This window comes from Ambystoma mexicanum, chromosome 2q, assembly GCF_040938575.1.
Source record: "Ambystoma mexicanum isolate Mex_15411 chromosome 2q, UKY_AmexF1_1, whole genome shotgun sequence".
Taxonomy (NCBI): Eukaryota; Metazoa; Chordata; class Amphibia; order Caudata; family Ambystomatidae; genus Ambystoma; species Ambystoma mexicanum.
Window position 1 is genome coordinate 181,482,127 of NC_090924.1, and position 21,593 is coordinate 181,503,719.

The following is a 21,593-nucleotide window of genomic DNA, read 5'->3' on the forward strand; positions in this document are numbered from 1 at the left end:
GGCTATCAATACATAAGCACCTCTCAAACTACGCAATTCGAAACCACGTGCACACCTTAACACATTGTACACCCCACATCTTAAGTCCTTAAGGAAATTGAAAAGAACTTCTGTGGCACTGTCGAAAAGCACTCCATTCACAGACAATAAGACAACTTCTCCACAGCTTCCCTCAACTACAAAGAAGGCATTGTCCAAGCTAAAAAAGATAACTATAATGACCGTATAACCAAAGCCAAGTCCAAGCAAAGAACTCTATAACATTCTGAAAGAGTTAGAAACGCTCACCCCACTTCCTGATACCTGTACTAAAGATATTATGTGGTGCACTAACATCCAGAATGCACTCCAAGATAAAATTACTATGTTCCAAAACAAAATAGAAACCAAAAATATTCTCATCTCCAATGCTGATCCCATTCCAACCCCGCCAACTCCTAATAGGAATTTACATTCGCAATTTAACTTCACTCCCATCTCCATTAAAATAATTGAGACTATCATCATGAAACTCAAACCTTCCAACTGTCAGGAAGATACATGCCCAGCTCCTTTCATCAAGGAGGCTATGAAGGAATTGGCCCCATTCATCACCTCCTTTATCAATGCTTCATTTAAATCTAGCACAGTACCTAATAATCTGAAAGACACCTGGGTACTCCCGCTCCTAGAAAAGCCAACCGTAGACTCAAATAATCCTTCAAACTACAGACCCATTACGACAGTACCTTTTCTGATTAAAATCTAGGGCCGAGCGGCCTATCTACAGATACAGCAATATCTTGAATCTAATAACCTGCTGGGTCTCAGACAATCAGGATTTAGACCCTGGCATGGGATTGAAACCGCACTGATCGACCTCAAGACTCAAATCCAGATCCTTAAAGACAAAGGTAAACTGACTCTGCTTCTTCTACTCGACATATCAGTAGCATTTGATCTGGTGAACCATAACATTCTTTGTAAACTCCATTCATCTGCTGCGCACTTCTTGGACCAAGCGAACGCCTGGATCCAGTCCTTTCTCAACAACAGATCCATGAAGGTCTTTGCAGCCTCAGCCTCCGCAGAATCTACTGCAGTCACATGTAGCATCTCCCAAGGATCCTATGTGCTGCCCACTCTCTATTATGTGTTCACCAAACCACTTTGTGACGACCTTGACTATCTGGGTGTCACCTAGAATAATTATGCGGATGCCGCCCAGATACTCATACCCATCACTGTTGATTACACGATAGACAGTAAAATTCTCAATGACATTCACCTCACTATACAAGCCTGGATGGCGAAACATTGGCTCTGTCTTAACGATGAGAAGACAGAGCTGCTCTTCCTAGGATAACCTGCTAACCAGATCAAACTTGAACACCTCCTTTAATATTGACGGTAACAAAATCAAAGTCTCCAAGGTGGTGAAAACTTTAGGCATCTACATTGATTCTGCAATATCCTTAACAAGACAAACCAACACCATGGTCTCATCCTCTGCCCACACTTGTAAGCTTATTACCGTTTGCAGACCCTTCTTGACACCACCTAACTGTATCAAAATAGGAAGAGCCCTAGTCCTCTCCAAACTTGACTATTGTAATGCACTCTATCTATGCACCTCACTACGGAACCTTAATAAAATGCAAGTCATTCAAAACAATGCCGTCAGGGCAGCCTTGCATATCTCAAGGAAACACACATCTCGGAAATTAGACATTCTCTTAATTGGTAAAACATTAAGCAAAGAATTGCACCTAACACACTGTCCCTCACCAATAAGTGCTTATCTAACCAGGCTCTTAACTATATGTCCAATAGTATCGCTTGTTACACTTCAACTCGGGAGGATAGCTCAGTAGGCAACGTGCTCGCCTGGGAAACAAGACGATATGGAGCACCACAGGTTCGATCCCTGGGTCTGCGCTTAGAAACCTCTGGGTATTAAGCGCGTTATAAATGACCTATCATATCATAACTCGCCCAAACAGAACAGCCAAGATGAACTGTCTCAATTTCCCACATTTCAAGCAACAAAGAGCAGGTGGAGTCAGCTTCCCAGTCCTAGCAGCAAAAAACTGGAATGCCCTCCCCATTTCACTAAGAGAGGAACCCTCCTACCTCTTATACTGGTAAAAGGTCAAGTTAAGGCTCCAGGAGCAAGACACTATTCCGATCGCATAAACACAACCTGCTATTGTATATATGTATGTAGGTTCTAATGTCTGATGTATATATGCAACACCCTTATGTATCATACTGCTGTAGTCTCTTTTTGTATTTGTTGTTGTAACTTGTAAGCATGGCACCCAGATGCCTACGGGCTTGGCGCGCTCTTCAAATAAATAAACTAATCTAAACTAAACTACTGCAACCCTGTATCAATGCACTGTTTAAAAGAGAGACAATGCAAAAAGACATGGTTTTTGTTGCCAATCAGTGATGTATACAGCAGAGGTGCGTGGGACATTTTGTGAAGGCCCCTCAAGCGATGGACAGTTTACGATATACAGGGCTGACTGAAAATGCATCAGAGCTTATGAGGGCCCATTTTAACATTTAGTGGGGCCATATTGCCCACATCTGGGCATAAAAAAATAATTTAAGGCATCACTGGGGTGTTTAACTTATAATGGTGACACAGGGATACATTGAGGTGGTAAACAGCTGCAGATTCTCATGTGATAGGTAGCTAGCGTGGAGCTGACATGCTACACATCTACTGAAAATCTGTTAAACACTCTTTGGAAGCAAGGGGATTATTTAACATGAAACCAAAGTAAAAAGGCAAAGAGGTGATAAGGACATTGATGGATACTGCAAGAGGCTTGAGGGAGATGGAGACTAAGGGCTCTAGCAAAGGCAGATTGTAATGTGTGTGTTGCAAAGCGCACATTTAATATCCTGGATTAAAGAGGTATTCTGCTGTCATAAGACTGCCAATGTGGATGCAGCTGCTTTTGGGGCCCCTTCTTATATAGCGCTACAGAACCGTAGGTCTCAGAGAGCTAAAATAACAGTGGATGTTTATTTATCCCACAGAGTGGTACTCAATTAATCAGCCTGGGAAGGAGGAAAGGCTGAGCTAACCATGCCTGGATGCAAACCTGCCCCAGAAGGCTGCACACAGATATCATGGGCGAGCGCTTTGCTCACTGTGTTGTCTGACCAGCTATGTATACTAACATTGCCCTGGGAATAAATTAATCAATGGTACAATGAAACAATTTCATGCTGCTTCTGACCAACGTTGCTATTGTAAAAGTACACTATCATGGTGCATATACACACCCACACCAAATATTTTTCTGTTTACCTCCACTTCTCCCTCGAATCCTTAACACCTTTGTTTTCCCTCTTCAAATAGGATCCCGGAAATTGCTCAACTTGAATGCCGGTTTAAACCTTTCAAGAAAAGGTTTGAATCAGCTCCAACCAATCTAGCCTCCATGGCGATGGCTTGTGAGTCAAATCGGGCTGAGTCTCTAATGTTTGATTCGGCACTGATTGGCGCAACCCAATTTGACCCACTTTGTTCTATGGCTCAAATTGGGTAACAACTCCTTTAAAATCCATATGAGTTTTAAGAAAAGATGGGGCAGATTCTCAAAACTGTCCCCTTTTCTCTAACAGTGTCTGAATGTGCGAATCACAGATGCATACATTTAGATGTTCATTGTCACCCCTTTGCACATTTGTGCAAATAAGTGGGCATTTCCGTGGAATTCAAAGGTCACCCGGAGTCCAAACAGGAATGCCCTTTGAAATGTGCATACAATAATTCCATGCCCCAGCTCCTATTTGTAACACGTAAAGGGATGGACCATGCATGACAGAGTCATTTCCCACCCTGTCAGGCATTGTCCTACTTATGGAGCAGCTGCCTCACATAATCAGCTTGAAAAACGCTGCAAGCACCTGTATGGGTGCTGGCAGCCTGTTATATATTTGTGACATGGATGTGATCCCAACACTAATGTATGCATCAGTGCTGGTCAGCCCATCATGTGCACTGCTTCTCATCCTCCTTGAATTTGCAGGTCACTTTTGTGGATAAGAAGATCTGAGCATTTCTAAAAAAGAAACCACACAAAACAAGTGCTTCCTGCAGTTACACGTTTCTGTGACATGTGTGATTTACATTGGAAGTAGGGTATGAGAATAGTTTTCAATTTGTTCGGTGTTGAAGTCACCTGCTTTGTTCTGGCACCTCTAGTCTCTAGTGGGATGATGAAAGTGGTCATGGATGGGAAACTATGGGTGGTGTCCCAGGGATGGTATGGGGAGGTTAATATGGGTGCTGTCACGTAGCTTCCACCATGGTTGAGGGGCCAGTCACATTTTAGGTAGAATCTTTTCTGTCCCCTAAAGGGTTCACTAGGGGTGTCACGGTATTAGTTTTATGACGGTACGATAACCTTCTTGCCAAATGACGGTATGTCATGGTTATCGCGGTATAGCAGGTGGAGTTAACCAATCTTAACAAATATTTTCTAAAAGGTCATAAATTGTCAGATTTATCATCACAAACAAAACCAGGCACCCATGGCCAGAATTTGGCTTTTCAACATACTTTCCACTGAAATGCCACCCCTTGCTTCCACCAAACACAAACACACGTGTGGAGAGGAGGGGGGGGGGGGGCCTGCTGCGACTGGCAAAGCAAACTGAATAGCTTTTCTTAAGTGGTCATTTAGGCTTTTAGCTCCCCCCACAGGCTACTGGTGAAGATGAACAAGTTGCCATCTTTATAACCTGCATGCTGCAGATCAATGGAGGCTGATGGTAGTATACGCTTGCGCGCATAAACACTCGCACACTCTCTTTACGTTACAGCCTTTAGTTTACTTGCGGGCCAAAAGGTGTTCAGTAATCACGGACATGTTCCCCTTTGGTATGGCAGCAGGGAATACCCACAGAGATGAGTGAATTTCGCAGTGTGACTTATTATATTAAAAATTCAATGATAGAACCAGGGAAATCCCGCATTGTCATATGTTTAGCAAATATTATCCATTATAAATATATAAACCCCAAAGCCGACAACCCAAAGTAAACCCTTTTCCTTCTTGGCACTCTATTTATTCTTCCTATTGCTAACCTATTGATTTTGTGTCTGGTCAGACACGTGTGGTTTATGGAATGGCATTAAAAACTGCTCCAACTGAAACTACTTGGCAGATGGCACATCCAACAGTGCAAGACCAAGACTGCGCAGCACTTGCTTACTGCAGCCTTACCAAATCAGATTGAAAAGCACACTTAACGGTATACCGGTATAAACAATGTGACGGTTATTATTGTTCAGTTGAGTGGTTCACGGTATCTTTAACGGTATACCGTTACATCCCTAGTCCAGACCACCCTCTCCCCAACCCATTTCCAACCATATGCCCTGACATCAGCTGAAGTTTCCCTGCTTTGAAGAGGCTCTTGGAGTGCTTGACACTGGTCCCTATGAAGATGTGACTCATTAGTGCTGTACAAGTACCCACATTAGTGCTGTACAAGTACACACTGTTGATTATACATTAAAATATATGTTACACTTGAGACAGAGTAGCCAATAAAACCATAAACAATACCATGGTTGCAATAATTAACGAACGAAAGCACGGGCCCTGCAATTGAGAACAGCTCAGGAGAAGGTCCACTATAATTGTGCATTATAATCCCAGGAGGGGGGTGGGGTGGCATTACTGGTAGGGTAATGCCCCGGGGACCATAGTTAGAAGCCTGAGTGAAGCGAGGGCTTTAACAAAGCCCCAGAGGCACGGCCCTACCAGTAATGCCCCCCATCTGTGCGTTATTTTGCCATTTGTTCCTCGGCACATCGTACCGGGGAACTAAGAGAAATTTTTCTTCAGTTGAGAAATGGCGCTGTAAATGTTTCTCGGCTCAAGCAGAAAAAGCAAAAAAAAAGAAATTCCACCTTTTCTTGGACGCCATTAAAATGAATGGAAAACAGAGTAAACAAACAAAATGGCCACCATTAGAGGGGCGAAGGAACCCCCAATTCCATGGCGGCCACTCGCGGGAAAGAACTCCAGGATGCCGCAGCGTCTGAACCTGTCGTGCAGAGAATGCCCAGGTGAGGGCCAATGAGCTTACTTTTAACAAACTCATTGACCCTCGCTGGGTACTAATATATGATAAACCTCCTACGAAGGTGATTCGCAAAGGCGATGCAGGAAAGAGCAAAGAGGGCGAGAGAGCAGCAGGAATTAGAATGGAGACAAAAGGGGTAGAAGAAACATGAGTAGGTAGTTGGGGAAAGAGATCAGGAAGTGTTTGGAGAATGACAACCGGAAGGAGTAAAGCTATCATGAGGTGGTGAGAGGACGAGCTAGCAGAACTAGCGAAGCGGGGGGTGGGGGATTTTTTGTAGTAGAACCACAGCAAGTGTGAGTGAATGGAAGTATCCCTAAAATTACTAGTAAGAACCATTTTAAATAGACAACAGTCTACCTGAGGCAAATATAGAAATAAACCACACTCATGCGCACAGAGGCTTAGAAATGTGTTTTTAGTTGGCTGCAGTATGCAAGAATTATTTCATGGTTACATTTGTTTTCTTGAACCCTAGGCTCCTTAAGACCTTCACTAGGAGAGACACCATTTTAAAGATAGCGACTGACCTACATGCAGCATGTCCTATGCTTTTTACAAGAGATATTCCTACATTGTCAAGATCATATATACTTGATGCACGAGGCATTTCAGACCCCACTACATTGCTTCTCACAATAGAAACACACAAGTTGGGTGAATTCTGTGTTCTACAGCGTGCGCTTTCGGGCTGAGTGATGTTAACAACACAATCTGAATTGTGGTCACACCACGGTTACGGATGTGTGTCTGATGAAATCTCTGCTTAATTTACAATACTTGACTGACATTTACGGCCTCAGCTGACACACAATGTACCCAATAACACGAAATTATACTATACATATCGGCGGCCATTTTTTTGTTATCTTTCCCCTGCCAACAATATGCAAAAAGAAAAGTAACTGCACATCCCCACTCTGTAAATTGTGTGGCACTAGATGAAAGCTGCACTGTCCATGCACCAGGTTTAGCCATACACAATATGTCACATTGTCTACTGCTCTGCCTGCTATGCCCTAAAAGAAATGTCCAGCACATATTGACGTAACATGATGTGATTAAACATAAAATGCCCTTGTAAGATTCTTAAACAGAGCATTGTAATGTAGAGGTTTTATCACTTGACTTGGAAAAGGAAAACTCACCACTGATGCTCTATTTAAGTCATTGAGAGACGATTTTACCTTCAGGATGCCTCCGCAATAGACCTCTGCTGGCCTCCATAGCAGTCCAACATCCCTACTTTTGTTATCCGAACTTGCCCCAGCTATTGTAAATTGTAATGGGCTATTTATAAGTGCTTAATACCCATAGGTTTCTAAGCGGATCCAGGGATCAAACCTGCGTTGCTCAGTGTCGTCTTGCTTCCAAGGCGAGCATGTTTCCCCCCAGCTATTCTCCCTGCTCTCTGTTTCTTTTTTCTCTCTCCTCTGCCTCTTTAAAGCGCTTCATAGCCCACAAGAGTTATATAGCACTTTACAAAAATATAATATAAATACATAAATAAAAAGCGTGATTTCTTTTTTTCCACAGGGTTGGCTTAATAATGCATCTAACAGACAGATATCTCATGTGGTGCTGTTGTCTATCCTGTTGTAGCGTGTGGATTGTGGGAGCCTGGCTGGGGTAGCACTGCTGTTGTGTAAGGATTCTTGCTTGCTGTAATATTCTCTAATGTGATGATGCTTCAAGGTGTACCACTGTAGTTTTAAGATACTGCGATTTGACTTCCAGCGGTCGCACGGTAATTTGCCCACCTGGGACATTTTTGTGGGAGTCATTCATGGAGATTTTGCCATTCTATGATGAAGTTCTTAGGTGTCCACCTGTTCTTTGCTCCTAGATGTGTCACTGTGTAAAAACAAAAAAAAATATCGAGGCTGAGTACCCCAAATGCACCAACACGGGTTTTCAAAGATACACAGATCTTTATTCTACAACTGAACAGTTTTCAAAGGACAAAGCAACAGATAGCTATCAGGCCCTCAGTACAACACAGCGAATACCAGCGTTGTTCGGTGTGTTAAGTGAGTGGGGCTGTACATCAGAATGTTTGTGCTTTTTATACAGTTTGTAACCTGATGTCCAGCCCATTTGCAGGTTAACCATTTCTCGGGCTTCGGGTTCATGCCGAGTTCGTTCCTAATTTATGCATCTATACATTTATGGATTATCCTTAATACATACTCCAACAGGTTACAATAGCAACAATGTGTCTTTGGATTCTACATTAAGCCTTCGTACATATTCTTATACAATGTAGTTAAACAAGAGTGCACATTTAACATTCGAACAATATTGTACTTAATATATGTTCATGGATTAGTATCATTGGCACAGGTAATCCTCTATCCACAGGTCAACGAAGGACAAGGTCTCATTACATGACCCTAACATTTGGCCTGCAGGCAGTTTAAGCATTAACTTGTATGCAGAGGTCAAGACGGCCATGTTACAAGCAGAACAACACTGTCCACCATCTTAGAGCACAGAGTGACTTTGGAGTGAGAATCAAAATGGCGGATGAACCCAAAATGGTGGCTAAATTGATCTAAGGTCAGAACCTTGCAACGCGGATTTCTTCGTAGAGCGACTGGGTTTAGGCCAATATATACAATAAAGGAGGCACAATATGATTTCCTGTTCGACAACTGTAGTTTTGTCCTGATGTTGTTCTACTCCTGGAGTACCCTATTGTGATTTCTCCCTGGAATGATTTTGCTGAACTGTGACTTGGGTACCCATTGATGTCTGCTCCCTGATACCTTCTCCTATTTTCTTCCACTGCGATTTAGGAAGCGCTAAACTATTTCTAGTCACTTTACGAATAACTCCACGTCTCAACGTCCATACACCCTGAATCACTATCGGATATATCAATTGCCATTAGATCATTTACTAGGATTTCTTTCAGCATGTATTCATTGGAGTTCTTGTCTGGGGCGTATACCTTGCGTCCTAATGTACCCATCGCCTGTGCGCAACATCCTCCTAACATCGAACACATACCAGGAAGACATTGTATACAACAACAGAGAAACAGCAGAATTCCTAAAACGATCAGCAAGACCGAAAGTAGCTTCCAACCCCAAGATCGTAAGAAGTCCCAGAACCAAGCACTAAGATCCCAGTTTCCCTCGGGAACATGCACTTCTGAATTTAGGACATGCAGATTTTGTATTGCCTTGAAGATAGTTGAGGAGGAATCTGGCACGAAAACACAGCAAGCGGACGCCACTAATTTACATACCCCTCCACGTTCAGCCAGGATGACATCTATTGCCATCCGGTTCTGAAGTGCTACTAACCTTATTGCTTTCTGTTCTAGAGTCATATTATAAAGTATGTCAGTGGTCCGGTTTATGGTCCTCTCCAGTACTCTCACTAGTCTCCTGATATCTTCAGGGTTCATTATTTGTCCCCAAAATTGCACAAAGGATTTAGCTACATCGCCCAGAATTTGTGCTGAAGTGTCACCATCCTCGTCCCGCCGTGGACGAGCCTTTAAAACTTCTATGGTACTGGCTATGAATACCCCGGTTAACAGGATCCCTAAATAACAAGTTCCCTGCCAATCCCTGGATAACCATGGAAATGCTACATTACCGCAAACAAAGTAGACAGGTTCGCCTACATACAAAGGTCTGTCCTCCCCAGTCAAATTTGCAATGTTTGTGCAACCTTTAAAATCACCCATTGACTGAGTACCATTCTTCTGAATGCAGAAAGAAACTGAATCGGGGCTATGGTTGACAGTGTAAGAAGAAGGCGTGGCATCCTTATTGCCTATAGGAACCATCTTGAAAGAGATCAAGGATTGAAATGGATGAGAAGGTCTATCAGAAGGCCTAATAGAAGCAACATTAGGCTTACTCCTATTTGCGAAGAGCGAGCATCCCAAGGGAGTCAGAACACGTTTTTCCAACGGATTCAAATTAGTTCCATCAAAATTCCCTGAGATGCTATCGTTCCAGCGACCAAAGAATAGTGCTCTAAGAGAAGCATAGCATGCAGTTGTCAAAGGTAGAGGATGAATATACCAACCTAGCCCCTTATCCCCGTGTTGCAGTAAATGTGAACAGATCCAACAATTAGATTTGTTAAAGATGGCATGTGTAGAATTCATGATGAGTAATAGTGTATTATTATGATATCTTTGTCTGTGCTGAGAGTCTCTAACCACCTCAAAGGGAGAGAGCCCAGTCTTAGTTTGAGGGGTTCTTCACATTGATAACAACACGATCGGTAAGGCGTCCGGCCATTTTAGTTTGGTGCCGGCACACGTCTTAGCAAGCTTGTTTTTGATGTCTTTCCACTAGTCCAGCACTCTGAGCGTGTCTGGCGGAATGGAACTGTTTATCGATCTGCAATCCAGCACATATCTGCAGAATTACAGCAGCGATAAAATGTGGACCATTGTCCGACCAGATGACTCTTGGCAGCCTGAATCTCGGGAAGTACTCTTTTAACATAGTCTTTGCAGTAATCATGGCTGTAGCGTCTTTGACAGGAAAAGCCTCAACGCATTTGCTAAAAGCACAGATGACAACTAACACATATTTAAGATTATTGCAACACTCCATCGCAATAAAATCAAAATGGATGACCTCAAAGGGGACAGAAGGTGGACAAAAACTACCCCTAGGAGTTAATGTGCCCTTTCCCACATTATGCTCCAAACAAATCATACATTCCTGAACAAAGCGTTTAGCTACTTTAGAGATTTTGTCATTTACCCATACTTTTTTCAACATTTTTTGTGATTTTACGAGCAGATATGTGAGTGGGACAATGAGCCATAACAACCATCATCATAATGCACGCGTCGGGAAGCAGCCACTTCCCTTCAACTCTGTCCACCCAAAACCCATCATCATCAAGTTTCCCCAAGCCCTCAGCCCATTTCTTAGACTCCTCTAATGTGGCATCAGCTTGGATATCCCTTACGAAATCAATACCCTTATCCATAGACCAGGCATTTGTGGCCTCCCTTGAAGTATACATGTCTGAAGAGAGATCAGTGGCAGTCTGTTTGGCTATCTGATCAGCAAAAGCATTCCCTTTTCCTACATCATCTACAATCCTCTGATGCGCTGCGCATTTTATGATAGCTAGCTGAGTAGGGCGTGCAAGCGCTGAGAGTAGCCGTACTATCAAGGAGCCATGCTGGATTTTTGTACCATGTGAAGTCAAGAACCCTCTTTCCAACCAAAGTCTCCCAAAGTTGTGAACCACCGCAAAGGCATACTGGCTGTCAGTGTATATATTCACGGTAAGCCCTTTGGAAAGTTCACAAGCTCGGGTCAATGCAATAATCTCTGCGGCCTGCGCAGAGTTATGCGTGATTCTCTTGGTTTCCACGACTGTGCTCAATGTAGTGATTGCATAAGCAGCTGGGGATGTACCATCCGGAAGTTTAAAGCAGGAGCCATCGCAAAACAGCTCCCCTTGTGGATTGTTCAAAGGAGTATCTTTCAGATCAATTCTACCCTTTGTCTCTTGTTCGGTAGTGTAAAGGCAATCATGTGACTCTTCATCCCTGCAAGCAGTACCTTGCGGGAAAGGTAAGAGTTCAGCTGGATTAAGAACACAACACCTCTTAATTTGTATGTGTGGTGCAAACAAGATCAATTCATATCTCATTAACCGTGCAGAACTGAGGTGTTTCGTTTGAGTTCTGTTCAGTGGAACATCCACAGAGTGAGGTACCATTAGGGTTAAAGCATGGCCTAGGACCATTCCCTCACTCTGTTTTACAGACGCAGCAGCAGCAGCGACAGCTCGCAAACATCTTGGCAAAGCGCATGCTACAGAATCAAGGGAGGAAGAATGAGCCACACAGTGTATTCTTCCCTCCATGTTCCTGCGTTAATACAGCCAAAGCACATCCATCACATTCATGCACAAACAACACAAAGGCCTTTTCATAATTGCGTGGGCCCAATACCGGTGCTGAGCACAATGCAGTCCTGAGCAAATCAAATGCACGCTGGTGCTACATGTTCCACGGCAATGGCGAAGAAATGCCCTTCTTGATCAGAGCCAACATTGCCTTAATCACTAGTGAAAAGTTGGTGATCCACTGATCCACTGCCTACAGTAAGAAGGCATTCCTATCAAGGCTCTAACTTCTTTCTGTGTATTTGGGACAGACATGCTAGAAAGGAGTTTTATCCATTCAGGCGTCAACCTTCTTCCCTCCTTTGACAGGAGATAGCCTAAATAGGCGACCTCCTGACAGCAATATATAACATTTTTTAAGCAAAGCTTTATGTCCATTTTTAGCCAGGTGAATAAGCAACAACACAGTGCCCTCCTTACAAGCTCTCTCTGAGTCAGCAGCTAAAAGCAAGTCATCAACATATTGAAGCAGTGTACAAGTAGAGGGCAACTCAAGGGTGTCGAGCTGCTCTTTCAAAGCCCTACTATAGATGCTAGGACTTTCCGTGTAACGTTGCGGTGCATGGGTGAAGGTAAACGAGCGTCCCCCTAAGGTGAACATGAACAGGTATCTATTGTCCTTATGTATAGGAATACTAAAGAAAGCGTTCTTTAGATCCACAAAACTAAAGTAAGTAGGAGAAGCCGCGATCATAGTTAATATCGTCGTCACATTAGGCACAATTGGAAATTGTGGAGCGCCAATCTTATTGATGGCACGCAGATCAATTATGAAATGAAAATGAATTGCATTATCGCATTTTTTGTACACGGGCAAAATCAGACTATTGCACAAACTACCTGCAATTTCCTCAATCGCCCCACGATGCACAAAATCGGAGACGATGCATTTCAAAGCTTGCTCACCATCAACCGAGATCTTATACTGTGGAATACGTGGCAGCTTTACTCCATGTTTAAGGACAATTTTAACAGGTTCAATTTGCAAAACACTGACATCATTGTCGTCAACTGCCCACAAAAACTCCGGAACATCACTAAATTCGAGCCGCAAAGGTCTGGTCAAGAATTGAGAGACAGAAAGTTGCTGTGGTGAAATCGTCAAATGCACTCCATCAGAAGAACAATGAATTACCGCATTTAATTCCTTCAACAGATTCAACCCCAACAAATTCTTCAGAGAGGTAAGCTGCAGAAGGATGATCAAAAATGTTTCTAGTATCCACACCTGATGCCTGATTGTCCTGTGAAAAAGTTTGCTGTGAATCCTGTGAAAACTGTCCTCTACCAGGGACCCCTACACCCGGGCGACCTCTGGATCGTCTACCCATATTCCCAAATGTGTTATTTGACCTCTGTCGGAGGATTGGGCATTGTGCACGCCAATGACCCTCTTGTCTACAATATGCACACTGGTTAATGTTTACAGGACCCAAGGGCGCATTACCTTGAAGAACATACTGCCCTCTAAATTGTGAATTACCCCCTCTAGGGCCTCTACCAATTTGCTGTAATAGTACTTTTATCTTCAAATCACCTTTCCTGTTTTCGACTCTTTCCTTTTCATGATTGACATGATTCTCGTAGTACTGATCCATATACAGTTCTTATGAATGAGACTTCACTTGCCAAGTGCTCTCTGAAGACATAATTTGCAACTGGATGTCAGGCAGCAATCCACGCACAAATTTGTCTACGAATAATCTTTTCCCAGACTCTGTGCCTAAGTCTTGTCCACTGAAATCTAAAAATACCTGTTCGAACCGACTAAAGAACTCGGTAGCACCCTCACACTTCTCTTGGACACAGGCAGTAAGCTTGTCCCAAATAATTCTCTTTTCAGGAATTATAGTTTTCAATTTCGCAACTATTCTGTCAGGTAAAATTAGTATCACCTGAGGCGGTCTTTCGCCAGCTGCCCTTTCTCCATTGAGTCTAACTATGTTAGTCCATGTGTCTCCTAGCCATTTTACATCGTCTATAGTTCTAATCTGTTTCCACAAATCTATGGGCACGAGTACAGGAAATAACAGATCAATATCACTTAGAGTGAATACTGAGGATTGCAAAACAGACTCTATTTCTTTGTAGAACCCTGTCGGATTCTTCCTAACGTCGGGAATAGATTGTCTAATGGTGTTCACTTCCTGTCTTGAGAACGGGACGTGAACAAACTGTGACACATAATGTGAAGGGATTTCCTGAGCTGGCGTACCTGCTACAGCGTTAGCAGGGATCTCTGCTTTTGGGACAAACGTCAGAGGAACCTCTCTCATAGGCAACTGAGAAGTTGGCAACTCCGAACGCTTACTAAGCAACAGAGCCAAATCGAGCACTAAAGCAGCCGAAGAAGTGTCAAACGACAAAGCTTTCTTGTAAATACTCAATACTTCTGGGGGACAACAAATCTTTCTTTTTACACACTCATCCTGTAGGTATTCTACCATTACCTGTATCACTTTCCTCTGCATTTCTGGAGTATACTGACGTCATATACTTCAACGGGAGTTATCGATGTGTCTGAAATCCATCTAATCGCGTCTTTTGTGCAAATTCGCGTTTCCTCAGTTATCGATTTACGACAAGGAAGGAACCGTTTCTGTACATACATAACGTCCAAACTATCTCCATCTTCATCTTCATTCCGTAACCTTTCCAACTCCTTTCTATACTCAAGTACCCTCTCAACATGCTCTTGCACTTTCTCCGCAGTGTCTCTAGAGAACGCTAAAGTGTTCAGATCCCTCAACCCTTGTGGGAGATCTGTATCGTTTAACCTGTCCCACATTACACACAAATGAATCCCTAATCCCTCAATAAAAACATTTTTCTCAGGAAAATTGTCCATATTAGAGAGTGTGGCAAAAACATTAGCTTGATCACCCTTCTCCATGCAATGCCTAGCCCAAGCGGTTAACTCACGTTTTTTCTCTGAAGATACAGTATTACGAGTGACAACCCTCGATCCCGCTCCCCGATCTACTACAAGTGGTGTAGAACCACTTGGAAGAGGGAGAGTAGGCACATTTTGAATGTCAGGTACAGCAGGCAAAAGTGGAGGAACAGCGACAAAAGGAGGAGCAATGACTGAAGGAAGATGAACAGCTAGAGGAACGATAGGAGGAGCAGGAGGAGCAGGAGGAGCAGGAAGAGGCAAACCAGCAGGAAGAGGAACATACAGAGGTGGCGCAGTGGCACCAGGCCTTCATTCACTTAACAATTTATCAATAAGTTCGTCGGAAGCATGAAAGTCTTTAGAAGGATAGATTTTATGGATACAGAGTGAGAAAGCCCTATCCATATTCCTAGCTGACTCAGACTGTTTATCTTGGTCATATAACAACGCTTTTTCGGCATTCGTCTCATGACGGTGCGCATGTTTTTTCCTACTCTTGTGCTGCTGTAAAGCTTCTTTTTTCCAATTCTGTAATACGTCAAATGCTGCAGGTCTAGCCTTTTTCTTCAACAAAATGGATTCTAAGTACTCAATACGGGGGATTTCAAAGCTACCATTGATTGGCCACTGAAGTTTGGAAGCATGTCTAGTTTGTCTGTGCCAAATATCATTAAACACTACACTACCAATGCCATGCTTACAGTACATAGTACAAGCCGGCCACCCCTCCTATGGTGCCGGACAGCTAAATTCCAAAGATTGTCTGTCCTTGCGGAATAATGCCCTGAAGCAGACAGAACATTTCCCAGGCATATCAGAATACTGGTGTTACCTGGTCAATAATTGCACTTGCAAGTGTAATACGCCAAAACAAATGATCAGGATACTTAAGAATCGGGTCACGACTCACCTGATCAAATCCTAAGGAGGTCCGATCGGATTTCAAAATGTTCTAACAAAGTTTACCTCGTGTTTGGTGATTTCGGCAAATCTGCCCGCCTCGATATGTGGACCCACGTCAAGATGCCGACTCGGACCACGTGCTCACCGTCCAGGGATCGGGCCATGCAGTGCTGCTGAGGTGTCGCTTCTCATTCAGAAAAGGGGCCCCCATTTTCACTGTCCGATCCGGTCCGAAAGCCGCATCAACCTTCAATCAGCTGGCATCAATCTTGAGGGTCCCTGTTTGGGCGCCATCTGTAAAAGCAAAAGAAAATATCGAGGCTGAGTACCCCAAAAGGAAATGCACCAACACGGGTTTTCAAAGATGCACAGATCTTTATTCTACAATTGAACAGTTTTCAAAGGACAAAGCAACAGATAGCTATCAGGCCCTCAGTACAACACAGTGAATACCAGCCCTGTTCGGTGTGTGAAGTGAGTGGGGCTGTACATCAGAATGTTCGTGCTTTTTATACAGTTTGTAACCTGATGTCCAGCCCATTTGAAGGTTAACCATTTCTCGGGCTACGGGTTCATGCCGAGTTTGTTCCTAATTTAATCATCTATACATTTATGGATTATCCTTAATACATACTCCAACAGGTTACAATAGCAACAGTGCGTCTTTGGATTCTACATTAAGCCCTCGTACATATTCTTATACAATGTAGTTAAACAAGAGTGCACATTTAACATTCAAACAATATTGTACTTAATATATGTTCATAGATTAGTATCATTGGCACAGGTTATCCACAGGTCAACGAAGGACAAGGTCTCATTACATGACCCTAACATTTGGCCTACGGGCAGTTTAAGCATTAACTCGTATGCAGACGTCAAGACAGCCATGTTACAAGCTGAACAACACTGTCCACCATCTTAGAGCACAGGGTGACTTTGGAGTGAGAATCAAAATGGCGGATGAACCCAAAATGGCAGCTAAATTGTTCTAAGGTCAGAACCTTGCAACGCGGATTTCTTCGCAGAGCGACTGGGCTTAGGCCAAAATATACAATAAAGGAGGCACAATATGATTTCCCGTTCGACAACTGTAGTTTTGTCCTGATGTTGTTCTACTCCTGGAGTACCCTATTGTGATTTCTCACTGGAATGATTTTGCTGAACTGTGACTTGGTACCCATTGCTGTCTGCTCCCTGATACCTTCTCCTATTTTCTTCCACTGCGACTTAGGAGCAGTGCATGTCACAGTGTCCACTGATAGAGATATCAGAACATTGGAGAGTTCTCCGCCAATGTTAAAACTGAAGGAGCATGAGTGCCAGAATGTAGTCACGTTTAAACTGTACAACTGCTCCAGTTGCCTATCTAGGTCTCCTCTGACTGCTTGATGCACTTGCAAGCTCAGTTTCTACTGTCCTACAAAATGACATCCACATCCACTACCCCATGCACACATAGCCAATGAAAATCTCCTCTCAACATACGTTAAACATTAAAACACCACGCAGCACCAATCAACGTATATATCTGTGTTGATGTCCTCTATTGGCCTTCATGATACAAGGGGGGGGGGCCTCAGTGAGCCAAGCACCTTCCTCTGCTACATGACGGGGGATGAGGCGGTTCAGGTTTCTACTTGGAGAATGCCCTCCTACCTTGACAACTTCAGGGATCAGCCATAGGGGACCATCGTGGGAAGCCTTCACAACTACAGGCACCCTAAATCAAATGATATGCAATAGAAAACCCCACTGTGGCCTGTGGTCAGGCCATTGGACCCAAGAGACTAGGAACACGGAATAGTGACTCTAAGAGTTATCAACCTGAGATTTCAAAAGAATTTTACTCTTATCTGTGCCACAGCCCAATATCAGGGCTCAGAGCACTTGCCAACACAGTGTGCGTGCAAGCAGTGCCTCTGCGTCCCACCATGCATGCCTGTGAGTGTAAATTCCAAGATGGCAGACCAGACTATTGAAGGTTTTTTCTACCGTGCCAGTAATCTCACAAGAAAGTTGTGTTGATTGGCAAGGCAGTTTAGTGGGGCTGATGGGAATGTGGCTCTCAGCACCCCTTTCCTTTACTGGTGAACTCTATGGCCCAATTCCCCCGAAATGGGACCAAACTCGATATTGGAGAGTCCAGTGCTCTACACACAGGGGTGTGGCACAGGTGTGTGGTTAGTCCTCTGATAGCCATGACATACCCACAACAACACAACTTGTAGAAGTGTTTAAACAGTATGCACATGCAATGAAAACATGTTCACTACAAACAAAGCTGTTAACATAACACACATACAAATAATACAATATGCAGTTAAAACACAAACACATCAGTGACGATTTTTTTTGGTTATATTTAAGGTTACTATCAATACAACGTTAAAGTCTCTGGTGGGAATGCCAACATTAGTGTTCAACCTGCTATGAAACATTATATATAAAATACAATTAACATTGTTGCAACATTAGCTTACCCACACAATTAGCAAATAAAAAGTAAGATCAGCATATATCTATACCTTTAAAATGTATCCTAACCACAACCCGACACATAGCAAACATGTAATGCAGTCCAAAAACGCGCATTACAGTTTCGATGAATATTTGTAATACACAACTTCAAATAATGTAAAACATACACGCACACTAACTGTATCACAAAAACATATACCTCCAGCATCATCATCATACTACATTTCATACCAAACAATTACCAACCTTCACATACAGGGTACATACAAGCACACACCCTAATCGCGTCTTTTGTGCAAATTCGCGTTTCCTCAGTTATCGATTTACGACAAGGAAGGAACCGTTTCTGTACATACATAACGTCCAAACTATCTCCATCTTCATCTTCATTCCGTAACCTTTCCAAATCCTTTCTATACTCAAGTACCCTCTCAACATGCTCTTGCACTTTCTCCGCAGTGTCTCTAGAGAACGCTAAAGTGTTCAGATCCCTCAACCCTTGTGGGAGATCTGTATCGTTTAACCTGTCCCACATTACACACAAATGAATCCCTAATCCCTCAATAAAAACATTTTTCTCAGGAAAATTGTCCATATTAGAGAGTGTGGCAAAAACATTAGCTTGATCACCCTTCTCCATGCAATGCCTAGCCCAAGCGGTTAACTCACGTTTTTTCTCTGAAGATACAGTATTACGAGTGACAACCCTCGATCCCGCTCCCCGATCTACTACAAGTGGTGTAGAACCACTTGGAAGAGGGAGAGTAGGCACATTTTGAATGTCAGGTACAGCAGGCAAAAGTGGAGGAACAGCGACAAAAGGAGGAGCAATGACTGAAGGAAGATGAACAGCTAGAGGAACGATAGGAGGAGCAGGAGGAGCAGGAGGAGCAGGAGGAGCAGGAGGAGGCAAACCAGCAGGAAGAGGAACATACAGAGGTGGCGCAGTGGCACCAGGCCTTCATTCACTTAACAATTTATCAATAAGTTCGTCGGAAGCATGAAAGTCTTTAGAAGGATAGATTTTATGGATACAGAGTGAGAAAGCCCTATCCATATTCCTAGCTGACTCAGACTGTTTATCTTGGTCATATAACAACGCTTTTTCGGCATTCGTCTCATGACGGTGCGCATGTTTTTTCCTACTCTTGTGCTGCTGTAAAGCTTCTTTTTTCCAATTCTGTAATACGTCAAATGCTGCAGGTCTAGCCTTTTTCTTCAACAAAATGGATTCTAAGTACTCAATACGGGGGATTTCAAAGCTACCATTGATTGGCCACTGAAGTTTGGAAGCATGTCTAGTTTGTCTGTGCCAAATATCATTAAACACTACACTACCAATGCCATGCTTACAGTACATAGTACAAGCCGGCGACCCCTCCTATGGTGCCGGACAGCTAAATTCCAAAGATTGTCTGTCCTTGCGAAATAATGCCCTGAAGCAGACAGAACATTTCCCAGGCATATCAGAATACTGGTGTTACCTGGTCAATAATTGCACTTGCAAGTGTAATACGCCAAAACAAATGATCAGGATACTTAAGAATCGGGTCACGACTCACCTGATCAAATCCTAAGGAGGTCCGATCGGATTTCAAAATGTTCTAACAAAGTTTACCTCGTGTTTGGTGATTTCGGCAAATCTGCCCGCCTCGATATGTGGACCCACGTCAAGATGCCGACTCGGACGACGTGCTCACCGTCCAGGGATCGGGCCATGCAGTGCTGCTGAGGTGTCGCTTCTCATTCAGAAAAGGGGCCCCCATTTTCACTGTCCGATCCGGTCCGAAAGCCGCATCAACCTTCAATCAGCTGGCATCAATCTTGAGGGTCCCTGTTTGGGCGCCATCTGTAAAAGCAAAAGAAAATATCGAGGCTGAGTACCCCAAAAGGAAATGCACCAACACGGGTTTTCAAAGATGCACAGATCTTTATTCTACAATTGAACAGTTTTCAAAGGACAAAGCAACAGATAGCTATCAGGCCCTCAGTACAACACAGTGAATACCAGACCTGTTCGGTGTGTGAAGTGAGTGGGGCTGTACATCAGAATGTTCGTGCTTTTTATACAGTTTGTAACCTGATGTCCAGCCCATTTGAAGGTTAACCATTGCTCGGGCTACGGGTTCATGCCGAGTTTGTTCCTAATTTAATCAACTATACATTTATGGATTATCCTTAATACATACTCCAACAGGTTACAATAGCAACAGTGCGTCTTTGGATTCTACATTAAGCCCTCGTACATATTCTTATACAATGTAGTTAAACAAGAGTGCACATTTAACATTAAAACAATATTGTACTTAATATATGTTCATAGATTAGTATCATTGGCACAGGTTATCCACAGGTCAACGAAGGACAAGGTCTCATTACATGACCCTAACATTTGGCCTACGGGAAGTTTAAGCATTAACTCGTATGCAGACGTCAAGACAGCCATGTTACAAGCTGAACAACACTGTCCACCATCTTAGAGCACAGGGTGACTTTGGAGTGAGAATCAAAATGGCGGATGAACCCAAAATGGCAGCTAAATTGTTCTAAGGTCAGAACCTTGCAACGCGGATTTCTTCGCAGAGCGACTGGGCTTAGGCCAAAATATACAATAAAGGAGGCACAATATGATTTCCCGTTCGACAACTGTAGTTTTGTCCTGATGTTGTTCTACTCCTGGAGTACCCTATTGTGATTTCTCACTGGAATGATTTTGCTGAACTGTGACTTGGTACCCATTGCTGTCTGCTCCCTGATACCTTCTCCTATTTTCTTCCACTGCGACTTAGGAGCAGTGCATGTCACAGTGTCCACTGATAGAGATATCAGAACATTGGAGAGTTCTCCGCCAATGTTAAAACTGAAGGAGCATGAGTGCCAGAATGTAGTCACGTTTAAACTGTACAACTGCTCCAGTTGCCTATCTAGGTCTCCTCTGACTGCTTGATGCACTTGCAAGCTCAGTTTCTACTGTCCTACAAAATGACATCCACATCCACTACCCCATGCACACATAGCCAATGAAAATCTCCTCTCAACATACGTTAAACATTAAAACACCACGCAGCACCAATCAACGTATATATCTGTGTTGATGTCCTCTATTGGCCTTCATGATACAAGGGGGGGGGGGCCTCAGTGAGCCAAGCACCTTCCTCTGCTACATGACGGGGGATGAGGCGGTTCAGGTTTCTACTTGGAGAATGCCCTCTTCCCTTGACAACTTCAGGGATCAGCCATAGGGGACCATCGTGGGAAGCCTTCACAACTACAGGCACCCTAAATCAAATGACATGCAATAGAAAACCCC